Genomic DNA, 26415 nt, shown 5'->3' on the forward strand with positions numbered 1-26415 from the left:
AAAGATTTCTTCATTGTACTTCTGATTCTCAGCTACATTTTGAATTAAGTTGTTAAATAGAAAAATTCTGAGTGATTTGAGTGCCATATGGAAAGTACAGTTCAAATAGGCAAAGAATCGTGCATATACACGCATATACAGAATAGCTGGTGTATAGGTATTTAGATGTAAGCGCATATTTCAGAACATCTCATTAATATTCTCCCTAGTTAAAGTTAAATCTTGCCCAGTGAGCATACTTTTTTTTTTTTTCCCCCTGTATTTACTGGTGTGCACTAGTGTAAGGCTAGATCCAGTTTGGAAGAGACCAGCACATTCCAATTTAAATAGTTTTCTAATTCCCTGTTGCTGTCTTAAATTGGAAAACAAGTACTTTAATGGAATGAAGCCACTGAATCTGCAAGTGTGCTAGAGAACCACTCAGCAAATAAGAAAAAGACTTTCACATAAGTGCAGAATATGTCTGATAGACTTGGCTTCCTAGGTATAACAAATAGCAAATTAAGGTTTGAGCTTATCAGAAATACAATATTTATGAAACAATAAAATCCTGGCATAGACACAAAAATAGAGGCTCACAAACACACATTCATGCACCAACAAAATCATCTTATACAAAATTGCCACAAACAAAACCATATAAAAACTATTTCTATCCCACAGAAAATATTTCCAAAATGTGTCCTAACTTCCCAACAGGAAAATTAGCCTTTCTTATGGAGTGTGATATTAAAACTGTGCCCAAGGAGAGCAATTCACATTCAGAGAATACCATATCTGTATTCTGTTCTTTCATGAATGAAGGCATTGAATTAAAATGTCAGAGTTGGAAACTGCAACTAGAAAACCTGGAGTTCATTTTTTCCAGCTTCAAATGCTAGTTAGGAAAATTAACTTCAAATTCTTATTAGTAAAATTCTGCAATTAATTGTTTTCTAGTGATTGATGCTTACCGTATAACTTAACCCACTGAAGGATGCAAGTAGCTAGTTAAGACATGTTCTCTACAGTAATATTTTTTCAATTATTTAGTTTTATTTTAAAACTAGTTTCTGATTTGTTCTACTAACATATTAAAGGCAGCCTGAAAAAAAAAAAAAAAAAACGGTTCTGAAGAACCTAGGGGCAGGACGGGAATAAAGACGCAGACCTACTAGAGAATGGACTTGAGGACACAGGGAAGGGGAAGGGGAAGCTGGGACAAAGTGAGAGAGTGGCATGGACATGTATACACTACCAAATGTAAAACCGATAGCTCTTGGGAAGCAGCCGCATAGCACAGGGAGATCAGCTCGGTGCTTTGTGACCACCTAGAGGGGTGGGATAGGGAGGGTAGGAGGGAGGGAGACGCAAGAGGGAAGATATATGGGGATATATGTATATGTATAGCTGATTCACTTTGTTATAAAGCAGAAACTAACACACCATTGTAAAGCAATTATACCAATAAAGATGTTAAATAAATAAATAAATAAAAATTAAAAAAATAAAGACAGCCTGACAAAATAGTTGACAATGACAGTGTGTCCACTGCCAGCACAGTCTAGAAGTTTTCAACATCCAAAGTAAAGAAATACCTTTCCAAACGATACCTACAGGCTCAAGTAAGACAATAGATTACTATAAATAAAATTGCACACTTATGGAACATGGTAAAGAAGACTGCCAAGAGTGAAATTCCTCTAAAACAGACAACAACAAGAGGATTTGGAACTCGAAAGACTGAAGTTCTAATCGCTGCTTCACTTCTTGCAACACAAATTAAGTGATTTTTTTTTCTTATAAAAAGAGTACTAACTCAGAGCCTCAGTATCTTGATCTATAAAATGAGAATAATAACACTAAAACAAGTTTAGTATTTATTATTTAGTGCAAGGTAGTGTGAGTGAACACAGATATGAATATAATCCAGAGATATATGAGTTTAATTTTCACACCAGAGTATCATTCACTTTTCTGAATTGTATGCAAACCTCATGTGTTCCCTTCCTAGATAAATAAGGGTGAGTTATGTACCTGAGTTTGGAAACCAGGAGAGAAAGAAAATCCTCACTTTCCTAGAAAGATGCTCTCGGGATGTATCAGAAATGCCCCAGGTCAAGACAATGTTTCTGAGTCTATTAATTGCCTCAGTGCTTGGTCACAATAACTGATATCAAGATAGGAGTATGATATTTTGCAGTTACCCTCAAGGTGTTTCTATCCTGCATAATGTCAGAGCATTCTGAATACACAGTTCCTGAAGAACTGTGACCGTAAATAAAAGCATGATGTGATAGAACCACTAGAAAACTCAGAAAGCGTGATTATACCGACTTAACAAGATGACAGCAACAGGACATTGGAAGCTATCGTTGGAGGAAAAATATTCCGAGCAAGTAGGTTGTTCTTGGTTGTTTCTCCAACATTCATTTCCCCTTTATGTCTTCTTAATGAGGCTCTGAATTTCCAGAGGGCGTCCCCTGACTTGGCTAAATCATTCGATGTATGCCAAAACCCCTTAGCTGCAGTGCAGGTGTGGGGATGGTCACTTTAGCCATAAATACTTGTTCTACTTCAAACCAGTCAAAGGAAAACTCAAGATTTGTTGTTGATAAAGGAAAGAAGACCTCTCTTTTTCTGTGAAGGAGGAAGCCTTTAGCCCCTGAATTGACAGAAGTCATCTTGTTGCCATGATAAAGAAGCCAGTTGCAAATGGAGGGCAAAGGTGAGATCCACAGAAAAGCCTCAGTCATGAGCTTCTGCTGCTGGATATTTGTTCATGTGAACAAATCCCAGTTTGAGTTGCATTTGTCTATATCTTGCTACTGAAACCATCATAACTGATACACAAAAGTAATAAATCTGCCACCAAAATTTGATGCTTTGTGATATCATGTAATGAAATCAGACTAATAATGATTAACTTAAGAATGGTATTATAAGCAAAACCTATGAGGTAGGGAAAGATATTAAGAATTGGAAGGAAACAATATGTAAGTGTGTAGTAAGAGGAGAAGAATAATGAGAACTTGCAGACAAAGTAAAAATTCAGTAGTAGCTGTGAGCACATTGTAGCATTATTCACAGTAACCAAGAAGTGATAGCCATCTGAATGTCCATTGTCAGATGAATGGATAAAGAAAATGTGATATAAATACACAGTAGAATATTATTCAGCCTTAATTTAAAAAGAAGAAGAAAATCCTGCCAGATGCTCCAACACTGATGAACCCAGAGGTTATTATGCCAAGTGAAATAAGCTGGTCACAATAAGACAAATAGTGTAGGATTCCACCTGTGCAAGGTATCTAAAGCAGTCAAACTTCAGAAACCGTAAATAGAATGGTAGCTGCCAAAGACTGGGGTAAGGGTGGGCAGTTGTTGGTGAATGGGCACAGAGTTTCAGTTTTATAAGATGAAAAACTCCTAAAGGTTTGTTGTACAACAGTGTGAACTCGGTTAACATTGAACTGTACACTTTAAAATGGTTAAGATGGTAAATTTCGTGTTACTCGTTTTTACCACAATTTTTTAAAAAATGGCTCTGGAGTGAGGGGAGAATGGAGATAGATTGCTTAGTAGGCATGCAGTTTTCTTTTGGGGGTGATAAAAAATGGTTTAGAACTAGGTAGAGGTGGTGGTTGCATAACATGTTGAAGGTACTGCATACAAATTTACTAAAATGGTGAATGTGAATTTTTAATGGTAACTTGTATGTGAATTTCACATCAACAAAACATAAAGAAAAAAAGTGACTTCGAAATCTATGCAAAGCAGTAGCAAAGCTCACACATACCTAGGGTTTACTATGACCCAGTCAAAATTTAACTGCTTTAGATGTACTAAAATCATTTAATTATCACAAGCCTATAGAGTAGGTGTTACTATCATCTGTATTTTACAGAAGACGAATCAAAATATTTTCCAAGAACCCAAACTTGTAGGTCATTCCAGGTTCAGTCCATGTGATTCCTAATTACAAATCACATGTTTATTAAAGCAGCTGGAATGAGCCTCTGTTCCTTGCAACCAAATGACCCTACCTAGAACTCAAATGGAGAGGGGATTATAGAACAAGATGGGCCTCTGTGCTCAGAAGAAGAGCCTGAAATCAGGGTCAGATTATCAGCAAAGGAAAGGTGATACTGAGTAAAAACAGCAGAGGATGAAGAGAAGCGGGACCTGGAAAGACCCAGTTGGTCAGAATCAATTTATTTCTGCTTGATGAGGAGAAAGTTGTAGTGGATTGAAATCAAGTTTAGTCAGATGGTTGAATCGGAATCTCAAAAATTTTAGATAGGACTCTCACCACCTATATAGTCCCTGGAAAGTAAATTAATTTTGCTTTCAGCTGCACCTACAAAAAGTGATCATGTTGTTCATAGAGGGATACTATAGCTTAGGCTATGCTATTTTCTGCAGTATTATTAGTTATGGGCTCATGATCCATCACCCTGTTAAAAATGTGAGGTCTTGGAGTTAGAATAGTTTAAGTCCAATTTGCCACTTACTAGTCAAACCATTTTAATATGTCCCTGAGTAGCAGTTCTTCACATGTAAGATGGAGACGAAAATATGTTCCTTGACAAGTGTGGAGAAGGATAAAACAGAAAATATGTAAATTAACTACCCAGTGCCTCACTGGTGATTCCAAGTGGTTCACTATTATGTCACTATAATACCTATGATTATCATTACATGTGTAAAATATCCAACCACATAGAAAAATTCCTAAAATAACAATCACTCTGTAAAAGCAAGTTCCGAGTTTTTCCACATATTAATTAATTAGTTATATTGACTATATTTCCCACATTGTACATTTCATACACATGGCGCAATTATTTTGTAACTGAAAGTTTGTACCTCTTCATTTCCTTCCCCTATTTCTCTCCTCCCTTCGTCCCCGCTCCCCCTGTGGCAACCATCTGCTTAGTTTCTGTATCTATGACTCTGTTCCTATTTAGTTATGTTTGTTTCATTTCTTTTGTTTTCTTAGATTCTACATATAAGTGAGCTCATTCAGTATTTGTCTTTCTCTGTCTGACTTATTACACTTAGCATAATACCCCTCTAGGTCCATCTATGTTTTGGCAAATGGCAATATTTCATTTTTTATGATATATATGTATATACCATATGTGTGTGTGCATATATATATACATATATATATATATGATTTTCAATGGTCTTAACAGTATGTACTTAGATGTAATTTTTACTGTATTCATATTTATTGAGTTTTTCAGTACTTCTTGAGTGCTTTAACTAATTTTTCCAATATTTTCTAGTATAAAGTATTCCACTATTTTCTAATATTAATGGTTCTTATATTAATTTTTCCCCACATTCCATGTCCTCTATTCCTGGACTTCATCAATATCAATGTTAGACCTTCTTTCTGAGTCTGACATTTACTCTGACACTCTTTTTTCCCCAATGTTTATAATTTTTCTCTATGCAAATGTTCAAATATCTTCCATTGTCATAATATTTAGTTCTGTAATCCTATCATCTGCTGTATCTAATCTAATGTTAGACTCTGTTAATGAGTCATTTTGCCTAAAGATAAATAAATATATAATAAAAGAATCTACATCTGTCTGCATTACATAGATGCCCATTTATATTTTCTGTTTTCCTCTTGGTTTTTGTCTTTATGATACTGTCTTTTGCCATGCTTTTTAACTTCTGATTGAATTTCAGATATTATGACTCTAAAATATTGTAGAGTTTCATATCATATTTTCAAATGTTATTTTCTATATCTGGGAAAAGCCTATCTTTCGTTTCACTGTACAGATAGAGCAGTGACTGATCATCTTAATCCAACCAGATTATGATAAATTAAAGGGAGTGAAGTTCTAGTAAGGTTTAATCTACCTCTGATTTATACTGCTTTCTAGGTTTTTGTTTTGTTTTTATTTTTAACTAAGAATATGGTGTACTCTGTGGGGTGCTTTCCCTACTAGGTAAAAAACTCTAATCTCTATTCTCATGAGAATGCTGAAAACTCTCTTATGTTCTTCAGTTTTTTCTGCTATTCTTATCCTTGGACTCCATGGAGCCCCAGCATTTGGCAAGTGTACTGAAGGAAAATTAGCAATATACTTGAGTCTCTAAATTTACATCCAAAGTCTTTGATTTTCTCTGCCCTTTCTCAGTAACTTCTCTTGGATTTTGTAATGGACTTCCAGCTTCTTCAAATGCCTGGGCTTAGCAAATGCCCACAGGTTGTTAAGTGTTTCAGAAGCCATCTTTCATCTCCAAGTTTTTTCTCCCAGAATTTTCTTGAGTTCTTTTGACCCCAGCAACCCTCCATTTCCTTCAGGTTTTTTTTTTCTGTATTTTAGCTATATTTGATGTATTTTATTTATTGTATGTATTTTATTTATGTTTATCTATACTAGATGGGAATGCTCATCTGCTGTTAACTACCATATCTTAATCAGAGCTGAAAATTCCCAAGGCAAAAATCATAAGTACATTTGTAACTTAACAATATATAAAGTTAATTATTTTCTTTAATCTTCTTCTGAAAATTCATGCTCTTTTCTAGCATTCTAGTCCTGTTTTGAACCTTTATCTATTCAACTGACATAATATTCTTACTGTTTTACACTGTCATTGTTTCTCTAGATTCAACTACATTTACAATATATCTGATGCATTACTGTTACATCTTGGACTTTCCTTCTGGGAGTATTTTTATGTTTCTTATATGTACATCCTTTGGATAATAAACATAAATCATAACTAATTAAGTCTGCTGTGTAACTGCCTGAGTTTCTAGGTGCTACTCTGTTTAACTTTGAAATCTAAATGAAAAATAGACAATTGTAAAAAAATATTAATGCACTAAGCTCCCAAAGATAGTTTTAGAACCAGGAAAGGGTCACATTCAAAATTATATACATTATTATTTGTTTATATCTTTTGTCTGAGAGCTTTGGTGTTACTCTGCAACTATGAGACTCCATGAAATTAAGTCTGGTTTCTTCTCATCTTTTCGTGAAACTAAAGCTAATGATGCTGGTCTTTAAAGTGCTGCCTAATCTATGTTAATAGAATGCAGATTATTATGGAAGCTATAATAATCACAGAGAAATTGATAATGACTTGAATCAGTGCCTAGCTTGTTAATTGTAAAGCTTTTACTATAAAAGGAAATTATTTAACAACTGCACTTAACTAGTTATGAAGTTTTAATAGGCATAGAGATTAATGGTTCTTATGATATGTAGCACAGGATATAAAACATTATTGTGTTTATGGTAAAACTGTGATCTTCACACGTTGATAATCTATATCCAGGTAAAGATTTGGAAATCATAAAGTTTCATTTTTTCCATGATTATATATTTAAATGATTTTATTGACAATAATATAGTGATAGAAGTTTTGTGACTAATAGAGCCAAATATTCAAATAGAGTGACACTTGGACAACACAGGTTTGAACTGCTCAGGTCCACTTATACAGAGATTTTTTAAAATAAATACATACTACAGTACTACATGATGCATGATTGGTTGAATCCATGGATGTGGAACCTTGGAAACAGAGGGCCAACTGTAAAATTATATGTGGATTTTTTATTTCACAAGGGGTTGTCACCTCTAACCCTCGCCATTGTTCAAGAGTCAACTGTATTATCACCTCCTACAGATAAGACTTACTGAAAGAAACTGTATCTCAATTCCACCAGCTTAAACATTTTAGAATCCCCTTTAATACAGAATAAATTTGATACTTTACTATTACATATAAAGCTTAAAATTTGAAGGCCCTCAGAACAAGCAATTCATTCACAAAACTCCCCTTAGTGTAATTTCCTGATATTAGACCCTTTCAAGAAAATATATTTTAATAAAGAAAAGTAGATGAAGAGGTAAGAAACACTTATTGACTGGCTTTTGCTTGTTGTACAGTATACTAGTTGCTTTAAATATGCTAGCTGATTTAACACCTCCAATTTTATAAAATAGACATTGCTATTTTTATGTTCAAGATGCAACAACTGCAACAAACAAAGTTTAGCACCTTGCCACAAATCTCGAGGCTACTGAGTATGAATCTTTAATTTGAAAAGCAGGTATGTCCAAATTTTCCCACCCAGTAGATATTAAATGTAAAAGTTACAGACAAATAGAAGGTGGAAAGTTTTAAAGGAGAAGAAGAGAATGAGTGCCTAAAAACAACTTCATTATCTTCATGAACTTCTGGTGAGGCAGTGCTATAGATTCCCCCAAATCCGATGACCACTTGCTTAATTTTTCACATTTTCTCCTTCCATTTTATATATAGTCCATTTTATTGCTTAGAAGATTCCATTAGGAATGACCTAAGAGAAGGAGGTGTAGAGAGAAAGAGAGGGAGAGAGAAAGAAACAGAGAGAGACAGAGACAGAGAGAAAGGATGCGTTTTGAGTATATTTGGTGGTGTTCATACGATTACAATATTTACCATCATCCATATTAACACCAAGAATTAACTGCAGTCCTTCTCAATGACTTTGTATTCTGTAACTAGATAAGGCCCAATAGGTTGACACAGGAAGATAATAGAGAAAGCATTTCAGGCCACGGTAAAGATTATTGACTTTAATGGCAAGGAAGCTTCTGGAGAAATGGCCAATTTGTATTTCCCTTTGTGAAACATTTTCTGATCTGTACAAGAGAAAAAAATAAGGGACAGAGACCTAACAAAGAAAAACTAAAAAGGAAAGAAAAAAAAAAAGAATAGGAAATTAAAGAAAAAAGGAAAAGGAGGAAAAAAAATAAAATTAAAGAGAAGACAAGAAAACTCCTCTATAGTCCCAAGGCACTTTTATACCACTAGTGTGATCCAGATAAACAGCAAACTTTTCCCCTTACTCCGCTTTATAAGGAGATTTCCAGCTGAAACTATTGAGTTATTTGTGATAACGGAAGGAGAGTTGCCATGTCAAGGGCAATTAAATTAGGCTATAAAATAATACAAAAGAAAGAGGAGAAAATATTACCAAGTTAGGACTAGTGTTTTGAGAGAGGAAAAGACTTTTGTTTTAGATGGAATTACAAAAATTGTAGGAGGACATCTGTAATATTTAGGACTTTGGGGAGACTAGCAAAGGTAAGTGGAATTTTAGGGGGTTTGCTCTGTGACATGTGATATAATTTCTTTTGCCACTTATCTGAGAAATTTTAGTGAAGATATAAATTGCTTTTCGGTGCTTTGCAGACTTCAAATTGGTGACTCTTTTGAATATACGTTGATGCTGAAATTGGCTTCAGGACAGCTCAACAACTAGAGCAGTGGAATGGATGTTATGTTAGAATTAGTTGTAGGTGTTCCCACTGATAGTGAATTCCTCGAGAATAAGTGTCATATGCCTTGGTGCTTATTTTCCCAGTCCTTTCTCTTCTATACTATAGGTGACACCATTTCCTCTTGCAGGCGCAGGTGTATCCATGTGTAGCCCCGACTATGACCTCAGTCAATAGAAATTTAAGAGCCTGCCGAGGGTTCCTTATTCCTACATGAGAGAAATGCACACAAGCATGTCATCTGTTCTTTATCTAGAATTTACAGGTGCTTATGTAATTCACTGTCTTCCTCCTTATACAGCTAGTGACCCTTATATCAAGGTATTCTTCTGAGGGAGTAGTGAATCTGTTAGGTCTTCGTTTGTGTGAAACCATAAACTAGAAAACACATACAATAGCTACCACAAGAGTACTTTTAGCAAGTAGTATATAAGATTTTAATTAAAACTCAGTGAATGTATAGATTAAATGACTTCTGGGGCATCTGTTTTATTCTTTAATTCCAAGCTCTCAATTCTTAAAAAATATACACTTCATTAATAATAAAACCACGGTTATTTCAAGACTGCAGTTAAATTATTGCTCGATAGAGGTTATTTTGTGACAACTACACTAGTTGTTCATCTCTTTTATGGTTGTGTTCAGTGAATAGTTTTATAAAAGTATTCCACTTGATCTAAGAGTCTTGGAACTTTAATTTTACTATGTAAGTGTGAGGTCCCTCTTTCAGTTCAAAAAGGTAAAGGAACACTATTTGGTGCCTATGGAAGGAAAAGAGTTTCACTCTATATCCCTAGAGAATTATTCTTCCTAAGCCTAGACAGCCTCCCATGTGCCCATAGCTTGTCATCCTCACTTGTCAAAGTGGTGAGTACTTTCTCCTATGTACTGATACTTCCTAATCTTCATATAGGACACGTATATCATGGGATGATTCTAGTAGCAGCAGCTAACACATTCTGCATGCTTCCTGGTAACTCACAGTAGTAAAGAAAGAATCTCGAATGATTCATTCTGCCTCATGTATGGATTTATTCAAAGTGAAACTGAAAATACTGTCTTCTCTGACTACACATAATACAAACATCTGTTTCACTACGGTAGCAGTTATACTACAGGATAAGGAAGAAAGTTCTTATCAGTGTTTAAAAATGTGCTTTTAAACAGTTGACTTTGGTGCACCAACAGAAAGCCAAGAATAAGATAACCAAAATACCAAAATCTTTTATTCTCGTATATCATGTTATGCCATTCAAAACATACTCTCATCAGTTCACTCCTTAAAACTCAGAACTCCCCTAAGATGCAGGAAGAACACTTATAAAAGTGAGTGGCTTTTCCAAGATGAAAACTTTCTAGAGATCAGCTGCACAACATTGTGTGTAGAGTTAACAACACTGCACTATACACTTAAAAGTTTGTTAAAAGATAGATCATATGTTATGCATGTTTAACCACAATAAAAATAGTGAGTGACTTGTCCACAATATCATATATTAGTGATAAAATTAGAATCTAGTACCCTGCTTCTTGGAAATACTTACCTTCTCTCTCTCTCTCGTTTTCTCTCCCTCTCTCTTTTCTTTTCTCCCCCCTACCCTCTTTAAAATGTATTTTTTAAAAATTTAAATGCATAGCTGCAAAAGTAAGAAAGTGTCATGTGGGAAATTACCTTCACACAAAGGTAGCTTCCAAGCACCCTACCAGACAAGTTTCACAGAGATCAGGGAAAGGAAAAAATCACGGAAAATTGAATTCTTTTAGTCAACTTAAAGCACACAGCACAAAGCAAAGTGAAAGAGATGGGTGAGTTAATGGGCTTAGGATATCATGCAATTAAATTGAAAGGACACTTCCTGATTCCGGGGGATTTTAATATTCATATGTCTCTCTGCTAAATCAGCCTTCCCCACTGATGGTTTGGACGCAAGGATAAAAAGTGATGTTTGAGTGTTTCTTGGGTGGAGGATTCGTGGGGCCATGATGGGAGTCATCAAACTTTGGCTGAATTAAGACTAAAGGAATATTAAATGTCTCATATATATTTCGTATGTCATGGAATACCTAATGTCCCAGGTACCTCGTGAATATTAGGTAGGTATCTCTGCGCTCTTCCATCCCTTTCTATATTCACTCATATATGACCTACTTTGTCTTTCTAAAATGCATCACAGTTTACTAATTTACCTCTGCTTACCACGTAAATTATTCCATTCACTTTCCTTTCTTCCATAAGAGAATTGAATATTTTCAAACATAGAAAATGCATTTTACAATAAGGAAAATCCCCTGGGGACTAAATGCAGGAGATGCTGAGAAACCAAAGAAAGAATGGATAAGCAAATGTGCTATCATACAGTGCTGGAGATGGTGTAAGTTTGAAGACTTTCCAAGAAAGTAATTTGGCAATATGTATCAAAAGTCTTAAAACAATGCATAGCATTTGACATTTTCCTATTCTAGAATGTTATCTTATTTATATAATGATTCTATGGAAAAATACATGCATGATAATACATATGACAGCATTATTTATTATAACAAAATTGAAAAAACATAAATGTGTATCTATAGAGCATTGATTAAATAAGTGTTACACTCATAAAATAAGATGATGAAATTTAAGATAATTATGTGAAAAAAAATATTGTCACATAGATGGTTAAAATCAGATAAAATATAACTTTATAATTTACTTTGTGGAATTTTTTAATGTATAAAACTGAAATGATAAATAATATTATGCTAAAGACACAGCATCTATAAAATCAGCAATATGTATTAATTAGATAATTAGTGAAAACTTTAAAATTTCTTATTTTTCCCATGAAATGAAAACAATTTGCAAAATGATTCCTGAAATAGTATTTCATGACAAAAAGATACAAATATTATTTCACAAGACTGAGGTGTATGTGTCTCTGTGTGTCTTGAAGGAATTGTATTAAAGGGGGCATAATTTCCCTATGTATTATTTCTACCTTCCCCTCCTAGTTCACGAGAAATTTAAAACTTCCAAGTTGTACATTTAATCCTTAAAATACCCAATGAAATAATAAAAGAGTACACTGGGAGGGGTAAGAACTCTTACCAAAAGTCAACTTGGACTAGGCTTTGAAGTAAATGTGATCTATTAAAAGAAAAAAATTAGAAACAATGATTAAAGTGCAGCTAATAATTCTGACCCAAGTCAATATTGGGTTTGGAAAACAATGGGTGCTATTTTTAAAAATTTTTTTAAATAGAAAGAAGGAAGGAAAGGAAGGAGGGAGGGAGGGAGGGACTTTCTTTAGGGTCTTAACTATATCTTAAGTATTGTATATAACCACTCCAAGACATATCATTTAAACTTCAAAAACAATTTGCATACATATACTTTCTGTAATCAAATGGAATATAACTATGCATAATGGTACAAGGAAATCAGAATTTATTTCTCCTTTTCACATAAAAATGTAACTGAAATAATTTAAACTTTTAAAAAAAATTATAGAAATTCAAACCAACCTACTAATTTTGGTATGCTTTTGACTATTCTAAATTTGAAAATTTATATAAAATCATAGGGTGTATAACTTTTGTGGAAGTGGCCAAAATGAAAAAAAAAGGAATATACATATATTTTCTTGTCCTACCCCTCTCTAAATTTAGTAATAAAGTAACAATTATGTCAGAAAAAAAGTGAATAATAGAGTTATTTAAAATGTTATTTTGTAATTTTAATTTGATTTTATTTTTTCATAAAACACTAAATCTATGCATTGTCACACACAAAGATGAAGAAAATCAGATTTTTAGTACGTAGGCTCTTGATACATAATGACAAATAGATTATGTGAAGTTGAATCAATGTGTACGCTACCAGCAGGGTATGGAAATGCCAACCTCACTGTACTGGTTTTGGCATTGAACATTATCTTCATCTTAACATTTGTCAATATGATAGGCCAAACAATATTTTCAGTTTCGTATTTTAATTTCTCTGGTTAAGAGGAACTTGAATGATTTTTGATCTATTCATCGGCTATTTGTATTTTCTTCTTTGTGACCTTTACTCATTTTATATGGCATTGCTGCTGTTTTTATTTTCTTTTGATTTATGAGACAACATTAAGTATTGAAGACATGACATTTATCACCTAAAAATTAAAGAAATATGCTCTGGAAGTTCACTGGTTTTATTTATTTCTTACCACAAATAAAATATTTAAATTTTTATGACATCCTTACTCATCATTAACTGAATTTTTTTTGCAGCTCTTGACTTTTATATTTTGTTTTTAATACATATAATGTGTGAGAAAGAACACTTTCTGATCAGATCCTGTGCAAAGGCAGATCTATTATAGTGTCTTTTGTTATATTTTTCATTATTTCTAAGGATATAATAAACCTTAAATTAGAAGAATTTTTTACAGTTACATTGTGAGATGTTTCAATAACTAAAGTATATTTACATGGCAACTTCAATGCTTCTGTAAATAATGGTCAATTTATCTATCCCTTTACTAAGGGATACTCAATTATCCAAAATGGTCCAGTGCATTTTGAAAATCCCCCCCAAAACATTAATAAATGCAGAGAATAGAATGGGGCATTTTAATATCAAGCCCTGTTCTACAAGACGGGCACTTTCTATCACAGGGACTAGGTTATCAGTGCCAACTTAAATTTTCTGTATCTACTTTATACAAAATACTATTCCCTACTTGAATAATTCTGAAATTTCATTCCCTTCAATAAATGATTTTTGCATACTTATTATATTCTTAGACCATGCATGTAAATTTCCTACACCATTATGGCTTCATAATATTATTAATGGACAAAAATACATCTATCAAAGATTAATTTTTTCCACACATCTACTTATAAAAATCTGAATATATCCACTTAGAAACAGCATAATGAACTAGAAATATTTCATGCCTTAAGAGACAGTTATAAAATAGCCCAAGTGGTATGAAGGAAAGAATTAACCACTAATACTACAGAGAATGAAAAAAGAAAAAGGAACCTATTTGGCTAGAGTATGCTGGAAATGTTTATGGAAGAATAGGAAATTGAGTGGCATTATTAGGCACTGAGATTACTCTTCTTTTTTTTTTTTTTTGAAGTGGCTCATTGATTTTTATTTTATTTTGTTTTATTTATTTATGGCTGTGTTGGGTCTTCGTTTCTGTGCGAAGGCTTCCTTTAGTTGCGGCAAGTGGGGGCCACTCGTCATCGCGGTGCGCGGGCCTCTCACTACCGCGGCCTCTCTTGTTGCGGAGCACAGGCTCCAGACGCGCAGGCTCAGTAGTTGTGGCGCACGGGCCTAGTCGCTCCGCGGCATGTGGGATCTTCCCAGCCAGACCAGGGCTCGAACCCGTGTCTCCTGCATTTGGCAGGCAGATTCTCAACCACTGCGCCACCAGGGAAGCCCTGAGATTACTCTTCTAATAAGAGACATAATTGATCCTGAGAATATTCTCCTCATTAATTTTAAGAAAATAATATCAGCAAGTTCATATCAGGCTACCAAACTGAAATAAGGCTTAACCCACAATTTGAAATTACTATCATAAAAATGCCACTCTCCGAAAAAAATATGTTCACAAAAATAAATAACCACAGATTAGATTAGTCATATACAGACATTTTCCCAGAGATGTATACTTAAGAGAGAATTTCTGGGCAGCATGAAATAAAGGGGGCTGCCTAATCTTCATTATGATTTCTCAGTGTTTCTCTAAAAATGAAGATATTATAGAGTCTTTCAAGAAGCAATATAAGTTATGGGAAATTTTCATAACAAATGAAAAATACTGAAGAAAAAAAGAGATGAAATTTCTACTGAAATGAGCATTTAAATCCATTTAGAAATTTTATCCTTAAATGGAATACAAATTTGGATGCAGATGATACTTGGGAAAGCCAGATTAGACAAGTAATCTTTAGGTGATTTTTCCTACCTGTTTGCACTCATTGTGAGAACTGGAATCATGATTAAAATTGTAGGCTTCATGAAAGTAAGTACGTTTATGCCATATAAGTATTACAATAATATTATAGACCCTCCAGGTTCCAGGTTAACACTCTCAGCTGGTTTTCTTCCTGCCTTTTAAAATTCTCATTTCTCAGCCTCCTTAGAGAAGGGCGGTCCTATGTCCTGCCTGGTCTGGGTCAGAACCCATTTATGCCCATCACCTCTTATCACTGTAATTATTACTAGTGTCTCTTTCACTCTTGAGTGACCTCTTTTGAAAAATAAATTATGTGTTAATAGTCTTAGTTATTTCCTCCTCTGCCTGTTACTCCTCTCAAGGTTTCTGTACTAGGCCTGCTTTTCTTCTCCCTATATTCAAGTCTCAAGACATTAACGTCCATTTATAAGACTTTGAATTTCTCCTATGTACATCTGACTCTTCAAACTGTAACACACACGCTTATATCCTGAACTCAAAAATGTTATACTCATCTCCTACTGGACATGCTACATGGATGTTCCAGAGGCACCGTAAACCCGATGTCTAAAAATGACTGTATTCTCTTTCCTCTCTAACCCACTCCTATTATATCCATTTGTGCCGGTGAAAAGCATCATAACCCACCTCAAATCCCAGGCATCATCTCCATCCTCTCTATCTCTTTTGTCCTATAAGCAACCATCAATCCTATCAACTCTACCTTCTATGTAGCTCCCTATTCTGCCACTTCATTTGTTAGACAGAATAACATAGCTGTTAAGAATATGGTAGCTGAGTCAGAGATGTGGATCTGAATCCTTGTCTTACCATTTACTAATTATATAAAGTAACTTAATTACCCTGAGTTCAGGTTTTCTGTTTTGTCTGTATAAGGATAATAATAGTTCCCATGTACCTCATAGGGTACTTTTAAAATATAGATGAGAAATTCTTGTAAAGCACTTTTCCTGGTGCATAATTGTTCAGCAAATGTTAGCTTTGACTTTTAATATTGTTAATCCTTATTAGTGCAAGTCACTACCACCTCATGGTTAGATCATGGCAACCCAACCACCTCCTAACTCTGGTTTCCCTGATTCCATTCTTTCCTTCACATTGCCTTTCTTTATGTTGCAGGTAGAATCATATTTTTAAAGCACAAATGTGTGCACATTACTCCCTTGCCCCGTGGGTACCCGTTAGTTTCAGCGTAAATCCCAAACCCCTAATCACCGTGCCTAACCCATTCCTGACCTGTCTCCTGCTTATCATGCCAGATTTTTTCTTGCATTCTTCTTTGACAAAAAGGTTTACAAGCTTGAGTGTGCCAAGAATTACTAAAAAGTATATTCAGACTGATTCTTATCATATACCCACAGATTTTCATTTAGTAAACCCAGGGTGGAGCTCAGAACTTTGCATTTTAAATTAACTTTACCTCCTGCACCATCTCAGGCCATCCCCACCCCACCACCGCCAAGAGATTCTGATGAGGAGACACAACTTCAGAAACTTTGGCTTGTATTGTATTATACTCCAAAGGCCTTTTTCAGCGTTTCTTGCCTAACTGCCTCTTATTTTTTTTTTTTACTCACCATAGAAGTCACTTTTTCAAGGAAGCAGTAAAATGTTGAGTTTCTTTTATTTTAATTCTTTGGAGAAAAGCAGACTTCTGATATTAATTTTGTCTCTTATACAAGTTTTCCTATTGAGAAGATAACTCATTGTGTAGTTGAAAGTTACTACATTTCCTCATTTTACATTAATAGTTTGTCATCCTAGTGCACGTGTCTCTCATGACTTTGGTCAGCATGAATAAAACGTTCCTGAAATCTGAACTCTACCAGGCAAAGCAGTAAAACTGAGATCATTAATATTTAGAAATGAAGAGTAGATCCTGAAATAGAATACATCTTGTGAGGTATCGCCTAAAAACAAAACAAAAGGACACGCATCTGTCTTAGGTTTGGCTTATTTTCAACAACATCTGGGATGAAACGTAACTGTTGTCTCTCTGCACGCAGTGGCTTTGTACCTTTTGTCCTAACAGTGGCATTTCTATTTACTGAAATACTCAGCCATTTCATTGAAGACATAAAATTTAAGAGAATTAATATTATTTATTGTTATTTTTCCCCTTTTACAACGGGAGTCATCCCTTGCACGCTCTTGATTTTATTTAAATTTTCCCTCAGGTCATAAGTAATTTGATAGCTAGGTGTGTGTGTGTGTGTTTGTGTATATGTGTTAGAGAGAGAGAGGGAGATAGAGCAAGAGAGAAAGAGAGAGAGAGAGAGAATTTGTATCTGTGTGATTTATTTTTTAAAACTCTTCCCAGTAAAATCAGTAAGATTTTGCCTTTTTTTTCTCCCGGCATTTGACAGATATAGACATAGAGATAAGAATCATGATAGGCTGTTGAATAGTTTATCTGTTTGTAGTTTAACTTCAAATATATGACTCTAAATTTCAGAATAGATATATCACTTGGTGTAGTTCAGATAATTGATTCATAAGTCAGCTGCATCAGGCAGGTTTTGATGGTATCTTTATAAATAGGCCGGAGCTTTCAAATGCCTGATGGTATCTCTCATGCTGACATGAAAGGCACTTAGAGGTTGGAATATGCTAGCAGTACAACTTGTATTCTAGATACAGTTCATGAGGCCTATTAGCTTCCTATGGTACAAGTAACAAAATATCACTGAATGTAATAAATTGAATGATAATCCCAGAAATGCTTTTCTAATTGTGTTTTAAAGGAGCAATGTGAGTTATGACTTTTACATTAGATGTTTAGAAATAAAAACACAAGCCATTTTAATACGTTTAAAACATAAACCAGCATGATAATAAAATAAGAGGATTAAAAATTCCAGAGACATACCCACCAGTGCATACTGCTAAGATGGTTTCTCATCCATATGCGAGTCAGATAGAGCCTGCTTTTACAAAGTGCATTCACTCAATCTGTCATCATAATTCCAGATGTAGGCACACACATCTTTTATCCTAAAATTAGGTAAAGGATTAGGAATTTGCATAGTGAGATATTTGTCAGACAACTGTAAACATACAAGATTCTGAGCTAGAAACAATATATTAGACAAATTTATTTGGTTAATTCTAACCAGATCCCCTGTACACTTTGTGAATTTCTTCGGGGCCAAGCATTCTACACCATACATTACACATTGTCTCCTCCCTGACTGCTGTCCTAACCTGACGTTCTGGTCAGTTCTCATGTACATAGAGGATTTTTTTTTTTTTTTTTTTTTTTTGGATAGGCTTGAAATACTTCATTCTAAGTACTGTTTCCCCACTCCATTCTGTACCACAAAAATAAGCACAGAACCCTATAATCCTAGAAGATAGCTATATCCGTTTGAAGGAAATCAGAATAGGTCACACCAAAATATGCCACTTTGGCACATTGAGTATTTTGACTTCAAGGCACTTAAACAGCAGGTGAAAGAAAGACTCTTACCCTCTTTTTTCTTCCAAAAAGTTCCTCAGCAAATATCAAAAAGTGCACAACAGGAAACACACTGGGGAGAAAACCTTCTAGCGCCCCAGATTTGGAATGTGTTATCTTCCAAAGGAGAACATCTTGAAGCATGAAGCCCGGAGCTGTCTGAACCAATCGTTAACACGTCTTCACGTGCGGGAAGTGCCTGGAGGCCTTCTGCTGGAGGACGGAGCTGCCGGTACACTTGGCATCCCACACGGGGGGAGATGCCCTCCAAGTGCTGTGCCTGCTCGCAGCCGTTCAGGAAGAAGAAGTTCATGCAGAGCCAAGGGACCAAACTGCATGGAGCTCCCAAGCTCCACACCTGTCCCACCCGGGCCAAGTTCCTTTTGTCCCAAAGGGAACTGCAGCTGCACCAGGCTTTTAAGCACTGCGGTGAGCTGTTTGAGTGCGAGGAGTTCTGCCGCGTGCACCCAGAATGGCCTGCAGATGCACACCAAGGCCAAACACAGGGATTAGAGGGCATGTGTCTGCAAATTCTGCAGCCACGCCTTTACCCAGAAGGCAGGTCTCAACCTGCACCTGCGCAGGCACGTGGGCCAGAAGCCCTTCCAGTGCCACCTCTGTGGCTACACCTTCTGCACCCAAGCTGGCCTGGAGAAGCACGACAGCACCACACCAGGGAGAGGCCTGCAGCTGTGAGTTCAGCACCCAGAAGGGCCCCTGCTGAGAAGCACGGGACTGTTACCAAACGCGAGGCCCTGTGCCTGATGCACAGTGAGGCCGAACACCACCAAAATGTCGGAGTTTGGAACATAGAAAGGCTTATTGCAGGGTTATGCAACAGGAGGGTGGCTCACGCCTTAAAGACCCCGAACTCCCCGAAAGCTTTCAGCAAAGCCCTTTTATAGGAAAGGCGAGGGAGGGGCGTGGCTAGTTGGTGCACACTTCTTGGTGTCAGAGCCTTTGTTCTTGAGGTCAGGTCACCATCAGGTCATGATGTTCCTGTAAATTTCCACCAAAACAAATGTTACTCTCTGTTCTGAAAAGAAAGGGCAAGGTCCCAAGGCTCAGCTTTCGCCTTCTGAGGTCCAGGCCCTGGCTAAGGGGGAGGGGAGTGGCCTGTGCAGGCTGGTCACCCTGCCTGGGGGCACTCATCCAGCACCCGGTCTGGCTCCTCCTGCCAGGGCCCAGGCCTGGCTGAAGAGGCAGATCTCAGCTGACGGCGCCTCAGAGTCAGATGCCCAGACCCTGCCCAGCTGTCATCACCGAGGGAGCCAGGAGCCACGACCCAGCCAGCCCTCAGGCTTTTCATTTAAACTGGAGAGAATGATTTGTATAGGATCAATAGGAATACAGGTTGTAGCAAATACCCGTCAGGTGAATTCCCAGCTCACAGCAATTGCCCTTCTTTGAGAATAGCCCCAACACAGAGGTGGACCTGAGGTAATGATGTGCAATGTCCTTGCTACTTAACCCTGACCTCTGGCCAGCTCCTAGCGGTAGACAACTGATCTCAGCTGGACCAAGTTTTGAAACTTGCACAGAGAGACTGAAGCTGGCTGAAGCTGTCACCTTAATGACAGCATCCATAGTCTCCAGCTGCCGAGGCCTCCGTGGACCGCGACCCATGGAGACGCCTGCCGCCATTAGGTCGCAGAGGTGGGGATGGGGGAGAGGTTCGCCGCTACTTCAAGGCCAGCGGGAGGCCCTGGTGAGGGCTCTGGAGCTCTGCAGGACACAGCCCTTAGCCTGTCCCCGGCCCCCAAGCTCACCTGCCGGCCCGGAGGCCAGAAGGCCTGGAAGGCCCTGGGGAGAAAGCCAGAATCCACCTCCAGCCACATTCAATGCACCAAGGACCACTGTTGCCGGAGCAGGACATGTGACCCCCGTGCTGACTGTTGAGCAATGGTGGTTACTCGCTAATGGCTGCGTGCCCACTCTGCCCTATTACATGACTGGCCGCCACCAGCAGGGTGGCCACCAGGAGGGTCCCACTTCTGCCAGATCTGTGGGAAGACCTTTAAAGTGATGGCACAGCTGCGTAGGCACGTCTGACAGCACAAGGGAGTGACGAAGTTCAACTGCACCGACCGTGGCTCCAAGTTCACCCAGTAGGCCCACCTATGACCTGTGCTGAACTGCAATCCACCAGAGCACAAGCTGGACCCTGGTCACTGAAAACCAGACAATGGTGTTGGGCTCAGCTGAGATGGTGAAGTCCCTGGCCCAGGGCGGCCTGGTCAGCATCTGTGTGCAGAGGAGAGCCGGGGGTCCTGCATCCCTCATTCATCCTCACGGCTGCCATCTCTGAGAAAGGTGACACGTAGCTCCCCTGCCCACCACAGCCCACTTGGCCCTGGCCCCCAGTAAGCCACAGGGCTTTGGACTCTAAAAAAATAAATGAATTTTTTTTTGAATGCTTTACTCCTGACCACCTTCATGTTTTGCTCATAAGATCTTCTCAAGAAGTCCATACCTAACTTCCATTTAAAATAGCCACCCTGCTTTCGCCCACTCCTGAGACATGCGTGTCCTTCTTGGCTGCTTAGTTTTCCTCTGCAGTCCTTGTGCACTCAACATTATCTAACATCCTGTATCATTTACATACTTTCTTTATCATTGTCTCTTCCCATTAAACTATAGGCTTTATGAAGATATGGCATTTACTATATTTTGTTTGCTGCTATATTTCCAAAGTTTAGAACAAAGCCTGACCCATAAGAGATTATCGATAAACATTAATTGTTTTGTTTTTTAAAAGAATATACGTGTTTTATGTTTGTAAGTGCAAAGATAAGAATGAAAGAAATACACCAAACTAATAATACTGACTACTCTGGGAGTGACCATTTGAGAATGGTATAAGGGAACTACCAGCATTTTTGTTCTTTATACTTTCATATTATTTTAAGCACTTTCTTCTTATTAACAGCATGTATTTCTATCACCAAAGACTATTATAATAAAACTAACCATTAAAAAAATAGCACAGTGCCTGCTATATAATATGCACTCAAACATTTTTTTCAGTAAGCATGTTATGGGCTCCAATTATATGCCAGACACTGTGGTAAGACCCAGGGTAGATGGTAGTGAAAAAGAATCGCAAGAACTCCACTTTCTTGGAGCTTGAAGTAATGTAATATGGGTCTGTTCATTGCCTAAAGATTGCATGTACTTTCTATTGTTTATAAAGTTACATTTATATTTGTGAAAATACAGCAAACTGATTTCCAGATTGCTTGGAAAGGGGCACAAGGGCAGCTTCCAGAATGACGGAAATGTTCTACATCATGATTTGACAGTGGTTACACAGGTGAATACATTTGTTAAAATTCACTGAACTGTGCACATAAAATATGTGCATTTTATTGTATGTAAATTGTCTTAATCAAAAATGCAAAAGTGTATATATTTTGTTTTCTAAATTATAACACCTGGTCTTGTAGAAAATTAGTGAGAGGTAATCCATCTTTGAAATAGAAAATTAATAAATGTGATTAATAAGATTTGGGATTAGATTTAGATTGACAAATAAAAATCTATAGATATTAGTAATAAACTGAGGAGAGTTTTAGAATCCATATAAAAATTTTACTGTGCAAATCAGCCCAATAGACTCTTTCAATATTTGTAAATATGAAATAATCTTTAGTTGTCCTTTGATTACAAAATTAATCAATGTTTATTTACAGAAACTTTGGAATCACAGATAGAAAATCATCCAAGGGCTAATAATCATTTGGCATATTCTATGGCAATCATTTTTCAAAGATACGTTTGTACATGAATGAAATTATACTTACCTATACTTTTGTATCTGGCTTTCACATTTATTATCAAAACATAGGCATCACCCCCCAGATTAAAAACCATTTGTAGATATGATTTTAAATGTGTGTCTGTTTTTCAGTGGTACTGAGGGAGTGTGGTGTGGTAGAGAAAACAGTATATAGACCCAGCTACATTCCTTTCTGAATCCCAGCTTAGCCAATAGCTAGCCTTTGACTAGATTAATCTTTTTGTCTGTGTTGAGGTGTGTAAATGATATAACTAAGTTAGGCAAAATGAGATAACAATATCTTCTTTGCAGGGCACCTTTATATATTTATATAAAATGTATTTAAACCATCTAGCACTGTGCTATGTACCTAGCATGTACTCAGTAAGTGATTATACAGTTCACATACCACAATTATTTTAACCACACTTTTAGACAATGTTATTGTTTCAAATTTTCTCTGTTTTAATGAAGTGTACCTGAACTAGTCTGATTTTCTGATTAACCATAGCCTAGATGTCAAGACTTGTCAGCTTAGGGTCACTGATGATAAATAACATCACACATATCATTCTATGCATATAATCAGTCTTATCACAATGTTTTATACTATAGCCCTCTGGTTCATAAACTCTTAATTTTAATTATTCTCTGTTTATTGGAATTGAAACATTGATAATCTTTCAGTAATACTAATTGAGTATATTTTTCAGAGCACTTGCATATTTGAAATTCTTTGTCGTCATATTTCAACCAGAATTTTTGTCTTTATAACTAGAATTTTGCAAAAGTTTCCCTCAAAACTCTTTAGACTTTTCACTTTTCTTAACTAACTTATCATGTACTTGCAAAGAAATTTAAGCCATATTAAATTTTTCCATTTACCTGCTTTTTCTTTCTGGGAGACCAGACTGTAATTTTTTTTTTTTTTTTCTGAAACACGCTGAATCCTATTTGAGACTTACAATTTTACCTATCTCCTTGCATTACGAAGGCAGGGACTGTTGTTTCTACTATAGATTTCTGAGTTTATTATAATTATTTTAGGCTAGATTCTAATCTTCATGCCTATAATATTTATTTATATTGTATTACGATATGTTTTAATATATTCATTTCTTTGTCCTTCTTTGGATTCTAAAAAAATCTCCTCTTGTTTTACATCAGTGTCACTGAACTGATTTTCGGTAATGCCAATGCAACTCTTCGTTGCCTAAAATGCATATTTTAAAGTCTGTTCTAGACTTTCTATTTATTCTTCATTTAAAAAATTATTTTAGGATATATACTTTCCCATTTCAGATTAATATTTCTATGTTCTTGTCTTGAGTAATATTTTCAAAAATCCATTATTATTAATGTGTACGTATGGTGGGGGGGCATTTAACTGTTTGTTCTGTTTTATGTTTCTTGACCCTTATAAAAGGAAGGATATTTTGTGGTCTGGTTTGCCAACATATGGTGCTTCCATTTTTATCCTTATCTTCATCACCCTCTCAGTCATTATTTTGGAAAGGGATAGTGTAGCTTTCTCAAATCTCATACTTGAAGTCTGATTGTTGTGCCATCTCAGCATAATTTCTATGCATAATCAGAATTGATTGAGTTTGGCTGTGCTTTGTGGAGGTGGAGAGGGTTCCCAAACTTGCCATGTTCTCATTACAAGGAAGAACAGATATATAATGAATAACATGACACAAATTGTTTTGTTTTTGTCTATTTTTAACAAATGCTATCCATGAATAATTCTAAATCACAGCTCTCTGAAACCCTGCCCCAACATTTCCAACAACCAAATCTCTACTTCATCTGTGTTTGCCTTTATCCATGAGTACAATACAGATTAAGAAAGTTTGCCACTATTGTTCTTCTTATTCCTCAAGCTGTGTAAGTTTAAAGAAAGATAGATGTTGGTAGTGGGTCCTGAGTAATAAGAGATAAGGTGTATGGTTCAGAAAATCACTCTCATGGAGGGAAGGGGCAGCTGGTCTCTTTTCTGGTTGTGCAGAGCTTATGTGAAGCGAGGACTTAAGAAAAGGGTAATATAGGCAAACTGCATTTTTAGTCCAGAAGATAGCACAAAGATAGCTATGATTTTATCTCTGATTTCTATTCTCGATTCAGTTAGTGAAACACTGAATTTCTGTTATATGACTTCTGTTATATGAAACTTCAATGTTATTATAAAATGTCATTATTCAACTTTAAAAATTGAATTTTAACAGAAAATTGTGAAATGGCAGATTCAGTCCTCTTAACTAGTCAATGTCTCAATTAAACCCCCATGATTAAATAATATATGCCAATATGTGTCCAATATTAAAGTTCTGTAATAGATGATCCCTTACTGGTGGTTATGTAAAGGTGAAATAAAATCACAAAAGCTGTGTTGTTTTATATTTTTCTTATAGATGAATTCAGTTTGTTTAAATATATTTAATAAAAGAACATCATTAGAGAGATATAGAGATAGATATATAGTATAGATATACAGTATATCTATATACACTACACCATATGTGTGTATTAGTTTTAAGTCTACCAACAAATATGTTTATCTTCAAAAAGATGTTATTAAGGAAACAATAAATATTAATTTAGAATGACCAAATTCCAAAATTTTTAAACTATTTTTGAGCAGGTCTTGCTCAAAACCTCTCCTGTTGTGGAGAACAATATGAGTAAAATATAGACTTCTTTTACGTAAGGCTTCAAAATCTTCTGATAAATGTCAACCAACTGGTTATTTTTTTACAATTATTGTTTGAATGAATTAAACTTTCTGTCCCCAACTCAACACCAAAATTTTAACCCCAAATATGTCTGTGTGTAGAAATAACCCCAAATTTTGCAAACCTAAATAGTTTCTTACCTTGAAAGTAAATTTATATCTGGAAAAAATATCAGTTTAATTTAATATGTGTTTTGAAATGTTTTCATGTATCTAGTTGTTTAATACTCATTTTTAAAACTGAGTTGACTAAACAACTAAAACTGAGTTGACTAAACAACTAAAACTGAGTTGTTAAATACTCAGTCTTATAAAATGGTCTAAAAACTACAGAGGTAACGCATGGTCATACTTCCACATAATGGGGCAAATAATTCCATATCTTACTCTTCAATTTTCTGTTTTTTCCTAATTCTTTATGTCTTAGTTGTTCCAGGATTACTAAAATGTCGGTCAAATTTCACATTGCAACTGATACTTTTCATCTGCTAATTCCCTCCTTACAGGAACTAATAGTTCCATTATTAAAAATAAACAAATTATATCTCTATCCAAAATAAACAAAAAGAATGTTTGGTGGTTTATACATCTGAATATTATGATGAACTTCTTCTTTGCTTTGAAATAATATGTTGTCACTAAGAAGTATATTCCCAATTTATAGTGTCTTTTTTTTTTTTCCCTTGGGAATTTTAAATACTTAAAATAATTTGGGCTTTGCCTGATTCCCCCAGAAGTGTAGAGTATGACTGATAACTGCCTTTAGAATCCCTAATAGCTAAATTACAATTATTATGCAAAGTCCTACAACAGACAGTTATATGGATTGTTAAATGACTTTGCCTTTTTTGCAAACTATAATCATTTTCCTTTATTAGCTGAAGGATTTCATAATTTAAGGAAAATGAAAAACCTATAAGTCACACTTTCAAAGAAGGAACATGGATATTGCAAACATTAAATTCCCCCATAAAAATGTTAAGGCATCATTAAACTAGGTTCAGATTAATACAATTCAGTCAACTCTAGATAGATATCTCCCATAATAAGCTGAAACAATACCTAGTGATCTAAGATGTAAAATATTTTACTACAGCCAATTTATAAGCCTATAAAACATATAGGTATCATTCAACTTCTTTATTAATAGTGCATGCCTTGTATTAAATCAAAACCGTTTTAAAGGCCCCTCC

At 35.7% G+C, this 26415-nt stretch overlaps 1 pseudogene; it reads left to right on the top strand.

The window, feature by feature from the left end:
• The window catches only part of LOC137775757 (telomere zinc finger-associated protein pseudogene), a 66208-nt pseudogene extending 46771 nt beyond the window's left edge, over positions 1 to 19437 (top strand).
• The last annotated feature ends 6978 nt before the right edge of the window (positions 19438 to 26415 follow it).

This window comes from Eschrichtius robustus, chromosome 13, assembly GCF_028021215.1.
Source record: "Eschrichtius robustus isolate mEscRob2 chromosome 13, mEscRob2.pri, whole genome shotgun sequence".
NCBI classification, from domain to species: Eukaryota; Metazoa; Chordata; class Mammalia; order Artiodactyla; family Eschrichtiidae; genus Eschrichtius; species Eschrichtius robustus.